Source organism: Hyperolius riggenbachi, chromosome 1, assembly GCF_040937935.1.
Source record: "Hyperolius riggenbachi isolate aHypRig1 chromosome 1, aHypRig1.pri, whole genome shotgun sequence".
In the NCBI taxonomy this organism is placed as follows: Eukaryota; Metazoa; Chordata; class Amphibia; order Anura; family Hyperoliidae; genus Hyperolius; species Hyperolius riggenbachi.
The window spans coordinates 395,315,005-395,335,166 of NC_090646.1; the positions used below are offsets into that span (position 1 = coordinate 395,315,005).

At 44.8% G+C, this 20,162-nt stretch overlaps 1 protein-coding gene and 1 long non-coding RNA gene across 15 annotated transcripts in view; one reads left to right on the top strand and one right to left on the bottom strand.

The window, feature by feature from the left end:
• Nucleotides 1-20,162, bottom strand: part of LINGO2 (leucine rich repeat and Ig domain containing 2) — a 2,118,418-nt gene that overhangs the window by 605,733 nt on the left and 1,492,523 nt on the right. The gene's annotated exons all lie outside the window — the stretch shown is intronic.
• The window catches only part of LOC137517742 (uncharacterized), a 154,698-nt gene that overhangs the window by 26,392 nt on the left and 108,144 nt on the right, over nucleotides 1-20,162 (top strand). For both annotated transcript variants that reach the window (XR_011020643.1, XR_011020644.1), the window contains exon 3: nucleotides 5,374-5,437. This is a non-coding gene — a long non-coding RNA (uncharacterized lncRNA). The remainder of the gene's footprint in view (nucleotides 1-5,373; nucleotides 5,438-20,162) is intronic.

Genomic DNA, 20,162 nt, shown 5'->3' on the forward strand with positions numbered 1-20,162 from the left:
TTACAGTATTTATTAAATGAGAACAATTGTGTAGAATATTTCATGTTTGTCCACAGGTGTCCTCTACTACAAGCTGACAAGTCAATGAAATAATATTTGATTTTTAGTCTGTTTATTAGTGTTAATGATCCTGAACAGCACAATGCCCAGAACAAATGGGCAGGGTCGGTGGGAATTCACTTACTTGCACTTCAAAGCACACTTCACATAAGTAACTCCTATGCTTTCTCCTTCCAAAGCCAGAAGGAGGAAGTATGGAGTCATGGGAAGCATGCCATGAAGCGCAAGTAAGTGAACTCCCACTGACCCTGCCCATTTGTTCAATATTGACATATTGCTGAAGTGTGCTGTTCGTGAAAATGTGGGTGTTCAGAATTCAATATCATGAATTCAAACACCAACACTACTGTTTATACAGGGCCAGTTCTAGACCTTTTGCTGCCTGAGGCAAACTTATGAGGATGCCCCCCACCCCAACACCCCCCCCAACCCCCAGCACCCTACAATTTGCTCTGCTTCATTTAATGTTCTCAGTCAGCAAGGGTGCATATGCAACAACTTGAGACATGACATGCTGCAGCTCAACACAACAACACACTGGCTGGCTGCGAGTCTGTGACAAACAAACTGCTCGCCCTCCGCCAGTCGCCCGTCCTCCATTCCAGCTCAATCAGGACAGCAGTGCCACCTTCTCCCTTCCGCTGTGCTAGTCAAATAAAACACTGCTGCTCTCCTGCCTCCGCTCTCCTCACACACTGTCAGACTCCTCACACAGCACAGCAAGCTGCTTTTCCCCAATAATGACCTCTTCACCTCACTCCGATAACTGAATATTTGTATGTGTGATGGGGTCTACTAGCAAAGTTGCTGCTTGGCACCCTGAGTCTAACCTTGACTGAAAATCAACTCCTCTAGTGAGACCTGGATCACATAGAAATCATGAAGAATACTACAATACAGGCCAGTTTCACACTGAGGATTGGCGGCAGCGGTGGGGTGCGGTCGGGGGTATGAAATAATCCCCGCCTGGCAGCCAACCAAGCAGGAAGTGATGCTTACTTCCTGTGGCCAAAGTGATCATGTGCGCAGAAGCGTATTGCTAAAAATACACTTCCGCATATGCGCGACAAGTAAAACTTGCTGGGGGTTTTCTCACGCACACGTCGCTATAGACTTACATGACTCCTGGTCCACCGCAGGTCGTCGCCGCAGAACCTCGCGGTAACGTAGATCTGTCCTTGCGTGGTGGGTTGCGGCAAAAGCGTCACTTGCATTGCACCACACTGCGTTGATATGAACGGCCCTATAGACTTTTATTGGTCTGCAGTGTGGTGTGGTAAAATTTCCCCACCACCCCAGTGTGAAAAGGCCTTTAGGGTACATTTTAACTACTTAAGGTCCAAGCTAATTGAAATCTACGCCCTGTTTTGCTGGTCACGTGGCTGGCAGGGTGTAGATTTCAATTAGCCGCTGCTGTGCGCATCCGCCATTTCCATCGCTCCCGCCAATCTCGACGCCTAATCCCTGACGTCTGTCGCTGCAGCTCCCTGGCTCTGCCTGTCTCTATGACATCAGAGCCCTGTGAGCAGGTCAGGAGACAATTTCATTGGCTCCTGGCCCTGTCTTTCAATGTAAGCCGCTCCCATTGGCTTACATTGAAAGACAGGGTCAGGAGCCAATGAAAGCGGCTGCTGACCGGCTCACAGGAACTCTGCCGTCATAGAGACGGCAGAGTGGGTGGCCCAGGATCCCGACGTGTGGCGGTGGTGGCGGTTGTGACGGGTATGTGCGGCGATTAGTCGGTATTACTTCGGGATTCTGCCGTTTCTGTACCAGCGTTCTCTGGTCCTCAAGGGGGCAGAGAGCGCTGGTACTTAAAGAGAACCCAAGGTGGGTTTTAAAAATCCTAATTGCACACAGAGGCTGGGTCTGCATATAATGCCCATCCCCTGTTGCTATATTGTTCTTCCCCAGACTCCCCTTGCGCTCTGCTTGCCCCATAAATCAAACCGCCGTGCTAGTGACATGCAGCGTGTTGATAGCCGGCTGTTTACATGGCCACTGTCACTCTCTGCCGCTCCCCGCCTCCTCTATGTCGCTGCACCCCGCCTGCGGGGAGGGAAGGGATGCAGGCGGGGAGCGGCAATATGGAGGAGGCGAGGGAGCGGCGAGAGTGACAGTGGCCATGTAAACAGCCGGCTATCGACACGCTGCGTGTCACTAGCACGGCGGTTAGATTTATGGGGCAAGCAGAGCGCAAGGGGGGGGGGTCTGGGGGGAGAACAATATAGCAACAGAGGCTGGGCATTATATACAGACCCAGCCTCTGTGTGCAATTAGGATTTTTAAAACCCACCTTGGGTTCTCTTTAAGTGGTTAAATACTGAAATAATAATTTAGATCCTTGGATTTCTGTATTAAGCATGCATTCATTTAAATGAAAAATTCTATTACTAACTGCATAAGCCAGTAAATATCCAAACACTATTGATATTGCTGAGCCCTACAGCAGTCTGGAATGGCTATAGCCACACTCTGGAAAATAGAGTCTTAAAGATGTTATACTGTATAGGCTTCATTCTTTAAGGCTCTGAACGTCTTCTTCTTTTTAACAGATACTGTATCTATTTTCTTGGCCACACTTTTGTTATTCCTACTCAAACAAACCGAGGAAAAAGTCCTTTGTCAATTTAAGCGCTATCGCTATGAAACAACAAGCGTTTTATAATACCATATTTGCATACATATGTTTTTCTTGCCTTTTAGTAAATATGTAAGCCGGACATTTAAATAAGCAATGCAAATGGCACCAGTGCAAAGCGCACTTGATTTGCATTCAAATGCGATTTTTAGTATATAAATCTCCTGAAATTAAAGTCCATGGCTGTAAGCAAACTGTATAACGAAGTCCTAATCTACATGTGAAATATTTGTTTTGCATTACAGTTCTACACAGGCCATTCATCCTAACCCATGGAAATGGCCTATCTTTATATTCCTGTTGGTATTTTGATGAATGCCATGCATTTGTGTAAATGTGTCTGAATGAAAAATGCCTTCGCAATCTGGGCAACTCCAGCCATACTGCTGCTGCTGGACGACGCTACAGGATCGAGCAACGTATAAACATCCTTTTATCTAGCGAGTTCAAACCAAATTCCAGTTCTTTTTCATGTTTACTCTTAAATTATTTCTTAAATGTTTCTTGGATCAATAAGAGACACCTACAGCAATGCACTGTGCCATCTTATGCTTTTCAAATAACTTTTATACCTTCACCTTCCCTGGATGCTAGACACACACAAAGAATCATTGGATCAATGGAAGAATTAACAACCATATAATTTTTACTACAGAAAGAGGTCTGAGCCAGTGCAGCCATCTTTTAAAACAAAATATATCCTACAGGAAAAAAAGGGCTTTTCTGTTTAAAGATTGAGCCTGTGTTTACCTATGGTACCGTGGCGTAACTAAGGAGTTTGGGGCCCCAGTGCAAGTTTTACATGGGGCCCCAAGCACTCTATTTATATTGATCCCAAATACATGTCAAGGACAACAGCAGTGTCAGAGAGGTGTATTTAGAGTAAGGAAACAGTTTGCTAAGGATTGCCACTATGCAATGCACATATAGAAGTGTTCATTAACAGCATAGTGACTATGAAAAGCTAATAAGATGGATGAAGGAGATCCCCTCTAGTCCAGGAGCCCCTGATGTGGTCGCAACCTCAGCATCCTCTATTGCTACGCCACTGCTTAGGTTATCAGGTGTGCCAAATGACATTACTCAGCAAATTCAGTGCAGCTCTAGAGCTCCTAGACCTATGGACATTGAAATAATAATATTTATTACAGTAAATGTTATATTAGTGTTAGCTATGAACTGCTTCAAGCAAATGGAGCAGCAAGTATACGTTTGGATGATTTTCACATGCCACAGTTGCTAGGTGGACGACCGTGAATGTCGCCAAGGAGCTATACTTAAAGGGAACCTTAACTGAGAGGGATATGTATGTTTCCTGGTGAACTCTTTGGCTACAGTAGTGGCTGAATAACATACCTGAAACAAGCATGCAGCTAATCCAGTCTGACTTCATTCAGAGGTTTAGAGCACCTGATCTGCATGCTTGTTGAGGGGTTGTGGCTAAAAAGTATTAGAGGCAGAGCATCAGCAGGGGAGTCAGGGAACTGGTATTATTTTAAAAGGAAATCCATATCCTCCTCAGTTTAGGTTCCCTTTAAGGTAGCAACAGTGGACTGAGCATTAGGCCTTTTCTCACGGAGAGCTGAACTGCTCATTTGCAGAGCCGGTCAGCTGCCCGGCTGGCAGCATTCGGTAACACCATGCATGTGACTTTTGACACACAGCAGCATTAACCGGCGGCAAAAATCTGTCTCATGTCACATATGAGCGTGGCATATATGGCTTTTTTGCACTCTTTATGGCTCTCATATTTAAGGTTCATGTATAGGGGTTGTCTTTTCTCTTTTGATTGTGTGTTGGTACTTGTAATAGGTCTATGACCTATCTATACTTTTTATATGCAGCAATATTGTTTGCATAATTATGCTTGGTCATGCATTTTCTGTTGTTTAAATACATTTGAGCGCGGCAATCATCATGCTCAGAGTCAACTATAGGGTGGGGGGCAGCACCTCGCTGTCACCTGCGCCGAGTGCTAGCAAGCACCAGGGGCAACAGATCAAAAAAGGGTTTGTGGAAATAAATTATAAAATGCTACTTAAATCACCGAAAATAAGTACTGAAATATTTATCCAGGAATCCATCCATTTAAAGGATATCAGAGCCAAAAACAATTGGAAAAAAATGGGGGGGGGGAGCCTTCATGCCCACTGCTCTCCCCTTCTCCTCTGTTGTCCCTCTCCTTTGCTACCTAAATACCCCCCTGCAACCTCTTTCATGTCGGCAAGTAGCGCAGCAGTGCGTAGGCACTGGCTCGGCTGTGCGCATTGTAGATAACACATCCACGTCCAGGATCGCACTGTGTAGTAGTGACGTCACGTACATGCGCAGTGTGCTCCCGGCTGCAGGTCTGCAATCTAGGATGTGCGCAGCCATGCCAGCACCTGTGCACTGCTGCACCACTCTGCGAACCAGAAGACGCTGCAGGGGGGCATTTAGGTAGCAAAGGAGGGGGACGGAGGAGAAAGGGGAGAGCGGTGGGCATGAGGACAGCTTCGCATACATGCCTGCTCCCCCCATTTTTTTAATTGCTTTTGGCTCTGGTATCCTTTAAAATGTCAGAAAATGAATAGTTTCCCTGAAAATGCAAGTTGTTTCATAATTTTAGAATTTGCGTTCTTCAAGATCAACTGACATTCTTGTGATCCTTTTTGTTTTTCTTGGTTGTACAGGCTGGACATCATACTTGCTACTTCTTCAACCTGCAGGCTATGAGACAGGAGTGACAATGCCATGGTAACTTGTCACTTTAAATGTTGTCAGTCAGATGTTGTGCCGTTAGCTATTATTTACTGAACCACCAATAACTGGAATTTAGCAGCGTTCTGTTCTGTCAACATGTAACTGGCTACAGTTGCTGCTATTAGTTACAAATCACAGCCTCATAATCTGTGTCAGCACATACACCAGTACCTCTCGCCCCTGACCCTGTAGCTAGCTACACACACTGCTAAACAGAGGGAACTGATATCACTCTCTGCTACAGATCTTAAGTGCACCATTGCCTCTAGTAACTTAGCAATTACCTAACATGTAGAGGAAAGAATGTTGTTTTTGCTATTAGACTTTAGTAATATGCAGATTTTTCCTGTTTTGTTAGAACAAAAAAATGGGGTTGCAGGTGATACCTTAAAAACCCATCTAAACTTAAAGGACTTCTGAGGCAAACATCAAAATCTATTTTTTACTCATCTTGGGCTTCTTCCAGCCCCTCACGGCTTTTTCAGTCCCTCGCCACAGCCACGGTCCTCCTTGGTGTCCCCACTGGCCAGCCACAAGGATTGCGACCCGTCGGCGGGGTCGGCTCTTCTATACCTATGCCAGCGTGTCCACGTCATCTGGTGTGTAGCAGGCTCAGTGTGTGCCAGATGATGCGCAGGTGAAGAAGAGCAGAACACCAAGTTGAACCGGGACTGCGCACGTCCTTTTCTCGTACTGTGTCTGTGCAGGACGCTCCGGGGCACAGGAGCGAGTACAAGGATGCGCACAGCCCGGGCCATGCCAGCGCAGTGGGCGTCGATTTACAAGTTGGCGTGAAGCCCAAAAGTGGGCCGCGGCGGGGGAACGGAGGATCGTTCCAGGATGGCATGGGCACAGGATGGCTGCAGGGGGCTGGCAGAAGCCCCGGGTAAGTACATTTTTTTAATCTCTTCAGGTCCACTTTAAAGTAACATATACAGTACATAAATAGACAATATAAAGTATTAAACCAGTTCCCTAAATGGGCACACTAAAAAAAAGTGGAACTTAGGAAAAAGGGATGGAAGGGGGAGAGAAATAGAGGGAGGGGGAGATGGTGAAGTGGAGGTCGGAGGGGGAAATGTGGACCAAATGTCACAAAATATGCCATAAAAATACAAAACAATCAGGAAATAGGGATAGAATCAAAACATTTTATCAAATTAAATTAATATCCCATTGGCATTTAAACCAGCTGGAACCCGGGTTCCAATCTGCCAGATCCAAAAAGATTCCCACTTGCAAAACATTTTTTCCACATCTCCTCTAGCTGGACAAAATATCTTTTCCATGCCCTGAAATGTAAACCCCATTAAGTCACCCTGATGGTGATGTAGAAAGTGATTAGACAGACTGGATATATTAGTGGTATTCTTTCAATCTGGGCTATTAAAATGTTCTGCCATGCTCAATCATATGTGTTCTGTGTTTGTTTAGCCAAGTTAAAGTATCAATAGACTTCTTAACAGCAGCTATGAATGGATTGCAGGAGCAATGCCCTTTATGCAGGGCCGGATTACCAACCGGGCAACAAAAGCAGTCGCTTGGGGCCCCATTCAGAGTCAAAGGGGCCCCATCAGCACATAAACCAGCCCTCGCCATCCTGTCAGCGGTGGCTGGATGGTATAATGGTTAAAGGGACTCTGAGCAGTGCAGTAACTATGGAAAGATGCATATAATTTCAAAGCTCTCTTTCTCCTCTTTCCAATGATATATAAACCGCCGCCCTATGCATTTTAGTTTTCACTATTTTCGCGATCGAAATCGCGGCCACGGCAATTTTGCTCGCGAAAATAGCGAAAACTAAAAGGCGTAGAGTGGCAGTTTATCTAGCATTGGAAAGAGGAGAACGAGAGCTTCAAAATGATATGCATCTTTCCATAGTTACATTGCTGCTGGACTATCGTATTCACTGGGATGGAGGCTGCATGGTGGCTGTCTAGTTTGGGAGGAAATCGGTTGTTCGGTGGTGGGGGTGGTTATGTAATTCTGTCTGGGGAACGGCTTCCCGTTTGACGGTGTCCAGAGCTTTCTGCTATTGCCAGGCTGGAGATGCAGGGGGAAAGTGCTGCTGCTGTGATATCTGGCGCCCTCTTCACAGGGGTGCCCCAGCCCCTGAGTGCAAATGTCCCAGCCATTCATCTCTCACTCTGCATTTTGCCGCTGCTATTCCCTGCATTGTGCACCCACAGAGGAAAGCGGGCTGTTGCCCATAGCAACCAGTAGCTCGGCTGCCCCGGTGTGTGCAGCATGTTGCTGTGCAGCTGCATCTTCTGATTCTATTACGACATGATGGGGGGCCCAAATCAGTTACTTTGCTTAGGGCCCCATTTAGCCTTAATCCGGCTCTGCCTCCATGGCTCTTCCACACAGTAAAGACAGGCTTAATACTTTCAGTGCTCCTTGCAAAGTGAAACCATGTTGTTCTAAACTTTAGGTCTTTTTTAGGATTTCCATAGAATTGAAATGAAGAATTTTTTGTGCTGTGGCTAATCTTTTAGAGCAAATTTTGAGTTAAGTACCCCTTTAAGTACTTTCTCCTTGCTCAGTGTGTAATAAAACATTTAACTCTTCGCACACACACCCCTCATGTATTTTTAAAAGCAACCTGTATAAATCATAATCACGCCCTGTCTGCAATAAGAAATTGGATTCCCAAGAGGGACAACTGGTTCCCAAGTAGGACCATCAATGTCAAACCATCCCAAAACAGAGCAGGTGGCTTTCAGCATAATTTGTCAACAATGTACAGTGTTGTTTTACTGGACTGGATGTTTTAGCGTCAGCACACAGCTTCAGCCAGGTACGTAATAAAGGCTGAAGCAAGTAGATCTCCTATCTTAAAATGCCTTTCACTTATCACCTTAATTTATAGAACCAGAAGCTGTCACTGTGTTTTGATGAAATGAAATGTGTTTTAGAGCAAAAAAAAGTTGTCCACTCAAAGCTATTTTTTTCTATAGATTTATAGCAGATTTTTGTAAAAAAAAATGGATGAAACTGTTTGTACTATGTTATCCCACAAAAATGTGTTTATACAGTATATATATATATATACAGTATATATATACAGCAGTGGCTAGATAGTGTAATGGTTAAGGGCTCTGCCTCTGACACAGGAGACCTGGGTTCAAATCTCGGCTCTGCCTGTTCAGTAAGCCAGCACCTATTTCAGTAAGGAGTTTCTTGGGCAAGTCTCCTTAACACTGCTACTGCCTACTGAGTGCGCTCTAGTGGCTGCCTCGCAAGTGCTATGAGTCCTACAGGAGAAAGGCGCTATACAAATACTGTTATTATTATTATTATTATTATTATATATATATGAATATATATATATATAATTATAACACATTGAATTGTACAATCCTCTATATGGTCTCATTTCACACTGAAACAGGCTAAGGGTAGCGGAATAAATTATTTTGACTTTGTTATAAAGCAAGTATTAAGATATTGTTTGCAAATCTGCACTGAACTGGAAGGCTCTATAAGGAGGACAAGTGGTGAACGTGGTGGGTACTGGACTTATAACAAAGTGCTGCGGACCAATCTGCATCAACATCCTTACATAATATACATTTATGCAGACAATCAGATATATGTAATACTCTTGATATTATAATATGATTCTTGTATGATTTCAATATCAAGACAGCATCATCCGTGATGATGTACAGATTTAATATTCATGAATTTTGGCCTCTGAGGAAGCAGCAAAATGATCTTGAAATGTGCATCAGGCATAAAAAGTGTATGATACTGAAAATTTAATCAATTGGATGCAGATATACGTATCACGGTAGAATTTGTGCAATTATTTTGCCTGGCATAAAGGTGTTTTGGTATAAATGTAATGTTGCATGGTGTATAGGATTCACTCAAATCTGATATTTTTTGGTAGGTATCTTTGTTTAATCAATGATCAGCAATATATCACAAGAAAGCCCCATTATTGTTCTTGATTTTATTTAGATATTTGTTTAGCTTTGCTGTCATTTACTAGATATGGATTGGTGGTTATCTCAGTATAGGTTTTTGTTTCATTCTGTTGGCCCTATTTGTTATGCCATGATGTAGAAAAAAAAAACTGTACTTGAAGAGAAACCGTGACCAAGAATTGAATTTCATCCCAATCGGTAGCTGATACCCCCTTTACATGAGAAATCTAATTCTTTTCACAAACTTATCTTTTACATAATTGTAAAAATGAAGCACTTTTTTAATACATTATTTTCACTGGAGTTCCTCTTTAAATGACTTACGATGCAAAGTGACCAAAAAAGCTATGTACCTGATTGCAATGTTAAACCTCATGGCAGATGATCATCGCCTTCCTTGTCACTTTCTGGCGCTATGCTACTTCAATGCACACTCCATTACAGCCCCGACCCTCCCCAGGGTCACCTTATCAGATGGCGATTACAATCGCTGCTTTAAAAATCCAGCAACTGTGCAGATCGTTAGCTGCTAGTGCGGCTGTGCATGTTTACATCCCTGTCTGCGGCCTGTCCTCGCTCCAAGCGCCCTGCTATACGTCATCGCCCACATGACTTATGGAAGTGAAAGCCAGTTGCGCTCCCTCAGCAGAAACAAGTAGCGCTGAGCCAATGAGGACGTTCCCTGTACTGGGAACGTCCTCATTGGCTCAGCGTTGCTTGTCTCTGCTGAGGGGGCACGGCTGACTAGCACCTCCATTAGTCATGTGGGCAAGGACGTACAGCAGGGCGCTCAAGACGAGGATTGAGCGATGATTTTCTGCATGCACAATTCTGTGTTTGCAATTCTTGTATACTTTCTTGAATGAACTTTAGTGTGTGATTTTACGCTTTTTTAATGTATTTGCATAAAAAACACACATCAAACACCGCACACAAAAAATAAGCAAACCTGCCACCCAAATTTAAAATGTAGAAAAATTGTGAACACAGATTCACATAGGAATGCAAATAGAATGAAACGCCCTTGAAACATATAACATGCGTGGGATCGCATTTTAAAAAAATCACAGTCGCACGCATGCGAGTGGGAACCCTGCGTAACTGACATAAAATAATGTGCTTAAATCTATGCATTACAGCATCTTGCTGCTGCTTTACTGTATTATTGTATGTGTTTATAATCTCATTTGTTGTTAAAGTGTCTAATACTGAGCTTGTGTGTGCCAAAAGAAATTCCATGTACAACAAACCTTCAGTGGTGGACAAAGACAACAGGGGGCTCCTATGCAGAATAAATGTAGGGGGTCCCATACAAGTTGGTGGGAGGGGTGCATTCTTACGCAGTGGCATTGAGCATCTCCATTTATGTGCATTGAATAGGGCAGCACTAATTCACACTCCATTAATACTAGCAGTCAGGGCCGGATTTAGGCCATGGCCTAGGGTACCACAGGAGGAAGGGCAACATAGCAGCAAGCTAAACTAGTGCAGAATTAGCAAGTTTGCAAATGCTGCAATGCAGGGAGATCAGGCGAGTGCCTGACCGCAATACTCTGCTGCTAGCTACCTGTGCAGCAGCCACCTTGCTCTCTGTGCATGTTTGCATTGTGGCAAGCGGCTATGGACAATGGACAGCATTGGAGACAGAAAGGAAGAGGAAGCATCTGCTCTGGAGACGAGCGGAGAAATGAGTGACACAGATGGCTGCTGTGGTGTGAAGGCGAGCTGGCTACTTATACTGGAAGGTGGGGGGGGGGGGGGGGGGGGATTAAGGGAGTCATCTGGCTACCTATACTGGAGGAAAAGGGGGAGGAGTCATCTGGCTACCTATACTGGGGGGGTCATCAGGCTACCTATACTAGATGGAAGGGGAGGGGTTATCTCGCTACCTATACTGAATAGGGGCAGCTGGTGACAGTGGCCTAGGGCAGTAAAGAGCACAAATCTGGCTCTGCTAGCAGTGTTATCCAGATGTGTGCACCTAGAGCCGGATCATCCACAAGGCAACCCTAGGCAGGTGAGGCAGGAGAGGGTCTAGGGACTCGGTTTATGCTAGACTCCAATAGACCTTACCAGTAAAGCCAGGTGGCAATTAAGCATGGACTCAAAGTTGTTGCTTGCCTAGAGCCCCATTTCAACTTAATCTGTCTCTGTGTGCACCACTCAACACCACTGTCTGTATGGACAGGCCCTATCTAATTTAAAAATATATAAAAAACAATAAAGTGTGTTTGATATTAAAGCTATGAAGGACCATCAACATTAATGATACTCACATCGTTTTAATGATGCTGTTGCCTAGATAATGCATTGTACATTGAAGCCTGACAGAAGTAGCTTTGTGAAGTTATTACATTGCTTCCTTTCCTCTTATCTTTTGATATCAATAGAAGAAATGTGTTATGGGAATCATTTATGGACCTTTGGCGGCTCATTTAAAACAATGTGTTTTTGCTTTTAGTGCATCATGAATCATGCTTTGTTTCTGTCCCCCGAGTAGCAGTCTTGCATGAATATTTCTAAATTCATTATCAGGTTTAAGATTTCTTGCTGAGCTTACCAGCATTGTATTGGAAAAAGAAGCTTGACATTTAGCTGTTTTTTGATGTTTATGGCTTACGGTAGTAATGCCATGTCTACTTTATCCCGTTATGGCCTGTTATCTTCCCCAAATACAATGAATAGTGATTTATGCCTGTTTTTTTTAAAGGACATCAAAGTTGCTTTATCCAACATTAGAAAAGTTTAATATATTAATAAACGGTGCTTTGTAACCTTTGGTCATCTGTTGTTGAAAGACTCACTAAAAAAATAGTTTATTTATACAAGACAGAATATAATTTTTGCACATACTGTAAGTGAGGGATATAACAATAAGCATGGAGTAGAGGTATTGAAAAAATTGTGATTTTCAATTCTTTGAGCCCTATCTCCAGCCCAGATTTGAAACAGACTTGCTTTAAAGTGTTAAGTCCTTATAGTAAGATTTCAACCTTTTTATTTATTTCTTTTGTTTACAAACTCTGTGTTTTTAGTTTGGCTGTTTACAGCATATTGCTGTATTTATTGTTTAATGTGATTACTTGTTTTTATGTGCTAAGAAAACTACAGTGCTTATAAAGCCTTGTACACACAAGACATCTCTGTTACTCTGCAGGGATCGGTACTCAATCCCTTGGGTGACAGTGCAGTGCCAACTCTCTATAGATAGGTCACTAGCCTCCAGGCTAGAAACATGTCTGTTGCTATGGAGGGGCTGGAGGGATAACAAGTGGAGCATGACGGAACAGTTTACCCTGCGCAAGAGAGTTGGGAGAACAATACAATGCTCAAACGTCAGGAAATACTAAACATTTAGCATGTCAGATGTTTAGCAGATGTCGGGCGGCCACTTGACACTCATTGTTTTTTTTTTTTAAGTTTCAGCCTGTCTGTACCAAAAGCAACTCCATGTACAAGTGTCCAGTGGCGGACAAAGCCAACAGTGGGCTCCTGTGCACCTGTGGTATCTTCTGGAGCCGTCTCTTTTTTAGATTTTGATTTACCATACCAACTTACAACAGCCCAATATTTTTCCATGGGCTTGAAACCCTTCAAATTGCATTAGGAATTACTATCCACATAAATAATCTTATTGGGGATTTGCGAAACTCTGTTTTTCTCCAAATGAACAAAGAATTTTAATGGATGGTGCTTGTAGGGTAACTTCAGGGTTAGGATGTCTCTCTGCTCACTACAAATTTATCAACACTTCCTGCCCTGTGTGTATCACCAATCCTTTAATTTTGTGATCTGAATCATGCACCTTATCTGCACAACATGTCTGACAAGACAAAAAAATAACAGAGATGAGTGATCAAACCTGTGTGTGATTTGGAGAGGCAAAAGGAAACTGTCAGATCAGTAGACAGCAATCATCCTGTCCCTGTGTCCATGTATATAAAAGCATAAATAAAGAATAGACATAAAGGGGATCTCAGAACTTCTTGTGAGGATAATCAGTAAGGTATCAGAAAATCATTATTGATTGGGGATGGTTGAAGAAATACTGTAAGGGGGTAGGGGGAAAAAGAGTTGAACTTACCCGGGGCTTCTAATGGTCCCCCGCAGACATCCTGTGCCCGCACAGCAACTCGCCGATGCTCCGGTCCCAGCCACCGGTTCAGTTCTGGAATTTGCGACTTTAAAGTTGGAAAACCACTGTGCCTGAGCGGCCTTGTCCTCCCACTGACGTCACCAGGAGCGTACTGCGCAGGTGCACACTGTACTGTGTCTGCACAACACACTCCAGGTGACGTCAACGGTGAGTGGCTGCACGGCCACAGGACATCTGTGGGGGACCTTTAGAAGCCCCAGGTAGTTCAGCTCTTTTCCCGCCTACCCCCTACAGTACTCCTTTAAGGGTTTATTTAAAATATTTGTTTGAGAAGTGCATAGACCCTTTAAGTTTATATACAGTTTGAAGCTATGTTAAAACAGTGCAGTATGTTGCATTATAATTCTTTAACCATCACACGCTTCTAAATTAATAGCAGCTTTAATGAGAAATTAAATCCAGGAGGTGGGGGGCGTGGCTGGCCATGACCACATGAGTAGTTGAACAAGAGACCTCTGGACCTCCGTAGTGGCTTACTGTGATTTAAGCAGCCATTTTCTCCCCCAAACAGTACCATGTCCAGGAAGAAGACTGCGTCCATCAAAGACACTGTCCCCATCGATGCAGGAAGGATTCCTGCTCTTTTTTGGCAGCAAACACCAAGATTTCCTTTCCCCCTTGATGGTATCGAGAACTTACAGATGCAATAATGCCAGGATCTCTAGCATCCTTCAGCTAGTCAAGCCAAAATATGTAGATAATTATGTGCAGAAGATTTTCCAGCAACTTCTGGACAAAGAGGATCACATTGACGGAGGCCATGGAGCCTTTGGCTATTAGAATCCTGACCCCTGCAGGCTACGAGACATTATAGCTAAAGTTCACTTCTACAAAATAAGAGGATATCATGGCATCTGCCAGATCCCAAGTTTCTATTATGTTTAATGAGTTGACTATTCAACTTCTAACTGATCTGTCACGGCAAACACTCAGATTCTGACGCTCTATAGCCACTGCTTACTTTGCTAGAGGAGCGTGATATTAAATATCGTTTGGGCTTTTCCTACCAGCTTGTCGTCATGCATAATGGGAAAACTGGCATCTTCCACAGTGCTGTACAGAGTGTACAGAGTATATTGTCTTGTCACTTAACTGTACCTCAGAGGGGCTCACAATCTAATCCCTACAATAGTCATATGTCTATGTATGTATCGTGTAGTGCATGTATCATAGTCTAAGGCCAAAATCTAACTAACATATCTGCATGTTTTTGGATGTGGGAGGAAACAAACTGCAGATAGTGCCCTGGCTGGGATTCAAACTGGGGACACATCATTGCAAGGTGGGAGAGCTAACCACTACACCACCGTGGTGCCCACAATTAAAATGATCCCTCTATCAAACAATGGAAGAAGAAGGCTTCTGAGGCTACTTGAACTGTTATTACCGTAACTGTTAATTTAGAACCCTAGTGTGTGTTTACTTACCTTAACCTCTTGACGACCAGCTAACGCCGATTGGCGTAAACTGGTCGTCTGCGGGTTACCATGGAAACGGCCGCTCGATCGAGCGGCCTTTCCATGTCAGTTCACGGAGGGTGTCTCCGTGAACAGCCGGAGAGCCGCCGATACCGGCAAAATGTAAACAGGCGGGGAAGAAATCCCCGCTGTTTACATGATACGGCGCTGCTGCGCAGCAGCGCCGTAAGTCAGATCGGCGATCCCCGGCCTCTGATTGGCCGGGGATCGCCGGCATATGATAGGCTGAAGCCTATCCGTCCTGCGCAGCCCAGGAAGGGAGAGGGAGGTAAGGGGAGGGAGGGAGCGCACAAAACGCTGCGGAGGGGGGCTTTGAGGAGCCCCCCCCCCGCTACCCACTAATAGCCGGCGGCGATCAGACCCCCCCAGCAGGAAATCCCCCTAGTGGGGAAAAAAGGGGGGTAGTCTGATCGCCCTGCTGCACTGCTGATCGGTGCTGCGGGCTGTAGAGCCCACGCAGCACCGATCAGTGAAAATTCCCCTGGTCGGCAAGTGGTTAAAAATCTATGCTTTGTTACTGGGAGTTCTAGGGCCTTCATTACCTGCTTTTATACACAATTAGCTCAGCCGAGCTTCAGTTTCTGTTTCCTTAAAGTGTTGTAACTACAGCATATGATCCTCCATTGCTGATGTTTATGTGCTAAGATTCTTAGACCACTTAGAGCTCTTGAACTGTTATTATTTTTATGCTGTGTTATACTCTGATATTTTACTAATTTGCCCTATGATTGTTGCTCGCTCAAACATAGTATTTAATTTATACGATCCACTTCACATTCACAGTACATACATACAGTTGCTGTCTCCACTTAGCATTGTTCCCCCATCCTTTATGAAAGCATGGAATGTTATATCTCTGATCACTCTGGTTATCCTAAAGTCTCCCTACTCCTCTCCCCCTCCCTACCAGTCAGATAATGATCCTCCTTTTCTATTCCCTCCCCACAATTTCTCCATTATTGCTTCTCCCCATAAACTAAAAGTTTCCTCTTTTAACCCCCAGAGACCCAAATATAGAAAAAAACTTCAAAAAAATGTTTCAACCTTTCACATGTTGTTATAGGAGGCTTGTGATGCCTAAATCAGTGTTTTTTTTTTATTTTGACATTTCAGTAACTTTTTGGGAGGATGTTGTAAAATTGCAACGCTGGGCTTGTAGAGTAGCAGAAGTTCAATAGTATCACTCACACTCTGAACACATGTAAGGAACAATTAAAAGTTATTTTTTACTTTACAGTTTATAAAGACCCACATAAGTTCATGTATATGCACAATAACAACACTATAATAAAGAAAAAATAAATTTTTATTATCAATTTAATACAAAAAATGAGTATCATATAAAAAAAACCACTGGATCCAGACTATGGCCTCGATTCATCAAGTGTTACCGAACACTTTCCGAATGCTTTATCCAGCGTTCGGTAATTTAGCGCAAGCATGTAGCGGAAGTTAGCAGGGCCGGCCTTAGGTTTCACAGCGCCCTGAGCAGAACCAGATTTGGGTGCCCCCCCCCCCCAAATTCATCCTCTTCGCGTGTGAGCGCACCACACACATACACTAATGGGGGGGGGGGGGGGATCTGCTGCCTAAGACTAGTAGCCTAAGCCTATATACACTAAAGGGGGGATCTGCCTACAGTAAAGGTTAGATAGGTAGCTGCCCCCAGTATAGATTAGATAGGTAGCTGCCCCCCCCCCCCCCCAGTATAGGTTAGATAGGTAGCTGCCCCCAGTATAGCTTAGATAGGTAGCTGCTGCCCCCAGTATAGATTAGATAGGTAGCTGCTGCCCCCAGTATAGATTAGATAGGTAGCTGCTGCCCCCAGTATAGATTAGATAGGTAGCTGCTGCCCCAGTATAGATTAGATAGGTAGCTGCCCCCCCCCCCCCAGTATAGATTAGATAGGTAGCTGCCCCCCCCCCCAGTATAGGTTAGATAGGTAGCTGCCCCCCCCCCCCCAGTATAGGTTAGATAGGTAGGTTCCCTCAGTATAGTATAGATAGGTAGCTGCCCCCAGTATAGGTTAGATAGGTAGCTGCCCCCAGTATAGGTTAGATAGGTAGCTGCCCCCAGTATAGGTTAGATAGGTAGCTGCCCCCAGTATAGGTTAGATAGGTAGCTGCCCCCAGTATAGATTAGATAAGTAGCTGCCCCCAGCATAGGTTACATAGGTAGCTGCCCCCAGTATAGATTAGATAGGTAGGTGCCCCCAGTATAGGTTAGATAGGTAGCTGCCCCCAGTATAAGTTAGATAGGTAGCTGCCCCTCCAGTATAGGTTAGATAGGTAGGTGCCCCCAGTATAGGTTAGATAGGTAGGTGCCCCCAGTATAGATTAGATAGGTAGCTGCCCCCCCCCCCAGTATAGGTTAGATAGGTAGGTGCCCCCAGTATAGATTAGATAGGTAGCTGCCCCCCCCCCCGTATAGGTTAGATAGGTAGGTGCCCCCAGTATAGATTAGATAGGTAGCTGCCCCCCCCAGTATAGGTTAGATAGGTAGGTGCCCCCAGTATAGATTAGATAGGTAGCTGCCTGCCCCCCAGTATAGATTAGATAGGTAGCTGCCCCCCCAGTACAGGCTAGATAGGTAGGTGCCCCCAGTATAGATTAGGTAGGTAGGTAGGTGCTCCCCTCCCCTCATACTGGAGGGGGAGCCGCGGGGAGGGCAGCCCGACCTCTCCCTCCCTTCCTCTCCGGGCCACCCTCCGTGCTTCCCCCTCCGATGCTGCTGCAGACTGCAGAGAGAACAACTCACCTCCCTGGTTCCGATCGCCGGCGCCTCTCACGGTGTATCACTTGCCGCTGGTCTCCTCTTGTACATTGACACTGATACACAGTAAACTTCCTGTTAAGCAGGAAGTTTATTGTGCATCAGTGACAATGTACAAGAGGAGACCAGCGGCAAGTGAGAGGCGCCGGCGATCGGAACCAGGGAGGTGAGTTGTTCTCACTGCTGGCTGCAGTCTGCACTCTGCAGGGGGGAGCACGGAGAGCGCCCGGAGAGGAGGGAGGGAGAGGACGGGCTGCTCTCCCCGCGGCTCCCCCCTCCATCACGGTGGCCGCACGGGGGGAAGGGGGGGGGGGGCGGAGCGAGACGGACACAGCCAGCTACATGCGGCCAGGCGGCAGGAGCGCCCCCTGGAAGCCGGCGCCCTGAGCGATCGCACAGGTCGCTCAGGTCAAAGGCCGGCCCTGGAAGTTAGTATTCATGAATGACATCGCATGTCAATATCGTGCGTGCGGTAATTGTGCGGTAAATTTTCCGAAACTAGTATTCAAGAAGCAGAAAGGGGGCATGTCAGGGCGGTAAATTCCAAGTGCAGTATCGCCTGCACTGCCCTGTCGTTATTTATGTTTCTGCTGTCGGTGTATTTAACAGGAACCTGTACTGAGTACAATTATTTAAAATAAGCACATGACGTAGCTGCAAATGAATATTACATCCTTACCTTTCCTCTCAGAAGCTCACCGGTTTCTTCTTATAGTGATCCCTTCCAGTTCTAACAAGATTGTCAGGACTGAAATATACCAGTTGCTGTCAGTTATATATCAGTTATATATCAGCTGCTGTCAGTTACAACTGAATGTGCAAGGTAATGTCCATGTTTATCTATGGCTCAAGTGGGCAATATTACAGTTTAATAGTGTGCTGACCAGGAAGCTGTTATGGGGTAATGGCCTTTTGGCCCATGAATTTACTCTAAAGGCTCTATACAGTAGGTAGAGACATACATAAATTAAACAAATTAGCTAATTGCCAGCACCTAACCACAGGTATACAAAAACTCTAATTAAATTAGCTGTTAAAGAACAGGTGGTAACAGGGGATAACAGTTGATACAACAGGGCACAAAAAAAGGTTAGGAAGTCTGCAAGCAGGACCCTGTGATGTACAAATTGGGTGCCTGTTTACAGTGGATGCATCAAACAATGAAAAATGTCATCAATTACCATATGTATTGGCAGGTCTGAGGGCTGCAGGAGATAGGCATTTGTGGAAGTTCCAATGACTTTCCTGTCAGGCAGGAACAGCCAGGTTTGATATTAAGGCCTGGTGCACACCAAAAACCGATCCGCTAAACGCTAGCGGTTTTTGAAACACTTTTTCTCATTTTTAGGAAGCGTTTCACCTAGTGTTTTGCGTTTTTGGGTAGCGGTTTTGGTGTAGTAGATTTCATATATTGTTACATTAAAGCTGTTACTGAACAGCTTCTGTAACAAAAACACCTGCAAAACTGCTCTGAACTGGCGTTTTTCAGAGCGGTTTGCGTGTTTCCTATTCTTTACATTGGAGGCAGCAACGCCTCCGCAATCCAAAAAATTCCTCACCCCCCGGGAGTATGCGTTTCTGCAAAATGCCTCCCGCTCTGTGATCCACCCCATTGAAATACATTACCCACGCGTTTCCACAGCCGCAAGCGGCTGTAAAAAAAAAACGCGAGAAAACCCGCTCAGTGTGCACCAGCCCTAATGCTGGGCATACACGGCTCGATGCCCCCTTATCAATCGAGCCGCTGATGGCTCGATTGATAATATCCGACGTGTCCGATCACCGCGGGGATCGATTCCGTGCTCGATACCCGCGGCCGGACAATAACGGCGAATCGAGCGGGAGATAAGAAGCGCCTGCGGGGACAAGTGGGAATCGATCCGGGTGCACGCGCGGACAAGCGGGGACGCAGTGGGAGTCGATCCGGCGGCTAATCGGCCGCCAGATCGACCCGTGTATTTCCAGCATTAGTCCATGTTTCATGTTTCAACTTCACACTTTCCATTCCACAACTCTTATCAGGTAGACAAATTATTCAATTAGTCATGCAAACCCCTTCATCCTTGCCTCAAAGAAAACTGTCACCTTCTCAAGTTTACTATGCAGACAAAATCTTGCTACCACTATGACCCACTGTTGTAAAATTACAACATAGAAATAACCATCTCCAAATCTCTCAATATCAGTATATTTGATGATGTTACAAAATCTGCATGCTCTACACATGTTAATTATCACAGAAAAAAATATTTCAAACTTTTTATTTACTTGAGTCTTGATGTATCCTGTCCAAAACAACAAGATGATATACTCCAAAGCAGGCAACAGAGTTGTATGACTTCATGGCCAAATAAACAGACCTATTTATACATTCAATC